The sequence below is a fragment of the Fukomys damarensis genome, unplaced genomic scaffold (assembly GCF_012274545.1).
Source record: "Fukomys damarensis isolate Sample0158 unplaced genomic scaffold, DMR_v1.0_HiC HiC_scaffold_30, whole genome shotgun sequence".
Lineage (NCBI taxonomy): Eukaryota > Metazoa > Chordata > Mammalia > Rodentia > Bathyergidae > Fukomys > Fukomys damarensis.
In genome coordinates this window covers 60562729-60565077 of record NW_022900942.1, presented here as the reverse complement: position 1 = coordinate 60565077, position 2349 = coordinate 60562729, and positions in this window count along the sequence as shown.

Genomic DNA, 2349 nt, shown 5'->3' with positions numbered 1-2349 from the left:
AAAAAAAAAAAAAAAAAAAAACCTAAAAACAAACAAAAAACCCCCCAAAAATGGTACTTTAAATATTATTGTTACTAATTGGCAATATATATCAAGACCAATGCAATGTTAATGGCCTGTAAGCCAGCAATTTGATTTCTTAGAATTCAGTCTATGAAGTTAAGTGGAAATTTTCAATAAAAAAAATAGTAAAGTGATCATTGTGATTTTGTTGAGATGGTGGGATTGTGGATAATTTTTATCTTCTAAATTTTTGGAAATTGTGACTTTACTACTTTTGGAATCAAGAAACTATGAAGTAATTAATACTGCTTTCTGGCTGCCACAAAGTTAGCAGCTTTCCTTTGTCATCCTCTGCCATGATGTTTCTACCTCAGAGCCAGCCAACCATGGACTGAAACCTCTGAAACCCTGACCCAAAATAAACCTTTTTCTTTCATCTATGTGTGTCAGGTAGTTTATCCCAGCCATAAAGAACTGACTAGCACTGTTTATGTTGGAATAGAGCTCCTTTAGGACATTATCTTATCAAATTCATTATTTTCTTCTCCATAGTACCTGTGTCCTTTGCCTTAAACTAGTAGAAGCTAAAAGTCTCTTGGTTGTTTGACTCCTGTAACTTGGAAAAATATCCTCTAAAGCTTGGAGGTAAAGGCCTGAGAGACCATACACCCAATAATATCTAGCTTTTTTTTTTTTTTTTTTTTTGGTACCGGGGATTGAACTCAGGTCCTTGTGCTTGTGAAGCAGGTGCCAGAACCACTGACTAAATCCCCAGCCCAGTATCTACCTTAATTATACATTGACAGTGACCTACTATCAAGGTCCCTGAGGAATGATAACTTAGAATTGAAATTTAATTATTCTGTAAGTTTGACCATATTACTGAGATTTTTGTATCTTGCATTTTTTTTCTTCTGACCAAATGGCCTAGGAAAAAGCAGTGCAATACAGGGATGATGAATCAAAGAGAACAGAGTTCAAATTCTGGCTTTGCTACCTATTGACTTGAGTTCATTTAACCTTTTTCTTTTTTCATTTTTTTAAGGCAAAGTCTGTGTAGTTCAGGCTGGCCTTCAGCTCATTCAGTGTATCCCAGACTTGGTTTGAACTTGCCACAATCCTCCTGCCTCAGCCTCCCAAGTACTAGGATTATAGGCATGTGCCACCATTCCTGGCTTTTGTTATTGTTTTGAGACAGGGTTTCACTAAGTGGTTCTGAATGGCCTTGTAGCTCATTACATAGCCTAGAGGTTTCATAAAATATAGTGAGTGCTGGGTGGGGTAGTGCACTCCTATAATCTCAGCACTTGGGAGGCTGAGGCAAGAGGATAACCACAACTTCGAGGCCACCTTGGGCTACATAGTGAGTTCAAGGCCAGCCTGAACTAATAGCAAGACCTCTCAAACAATTTAAAAAAAAATATGTGTGTGTGTGTGTGTGTGTGTATTATGTATTCAGAGTATTTAGCTATTATGTACTTAACATTTTTTCTTTGTTGTAAGGGTATTTTTTTTTTTTTTTATTTGGGGTCGAACTCAGGACCTTACACTTGCAAGGCAGGTGGTGGCACCAATGAGCTAAATCCCTGCCCCCGCTCCTACCCCCCCCCCCCCTTTTTTTTTCTCTTTTTTTTTTTTTTTATTTGGGGTCGGACTCAGGACCTTACACTTGCAAGGCAGGTGGTGGCACCAATGAGCTAAATCCCTGCCCCCGCTCCTACCCCCCCCCCCCCTTTTTTTTTCTCTTTTTTTTTTTTTTTGTTTGTGGAGACGGGGTCCCTTTTTGTAGTTCAGGCTGTCCTTGACCTCACTATGTAGCCCAGGCTGGTCTCGAACTCATGGCAATCCTTCTGCCCTAGCTTCAGCTTGGATTACAGATATACACTACCACAACCAACTTTGGAAAGAGAACTTGTGATCAAATTTAAATTTATTCCTTAGAATTCATTCCAAAAGTGGAGTAACATTAAAAAGATTTTTTATGACTCAATATATATAATCAAATAGCTTTTTAAGAAGGCAAAAGCAGTTTATGTTTTCACCAAAATAATATAAGAATTTCCTATTCATCACACTCCTATTAGGATATTATGGGGCTTTTTGCTTATTGCAGTACCGAAGATTGAACCCAGAGCCTTCATGCTGAGCTACATCCTTTTTTATTTTTTATTTTGAGTCATTCTCTCACTAAGTTGCCTAGGCTGAGGTCATACTTGTGATCCTCTTGCTTCATGCTTCAGCCTCCCAAAGTGCTGGGATTATAGACATGTACCACCAGTATGGGCTTTTAAAAATTTGTACAGTTGATAGGTAGGAAGTGCAGTCTTCTTTCTATATCTGGTTATT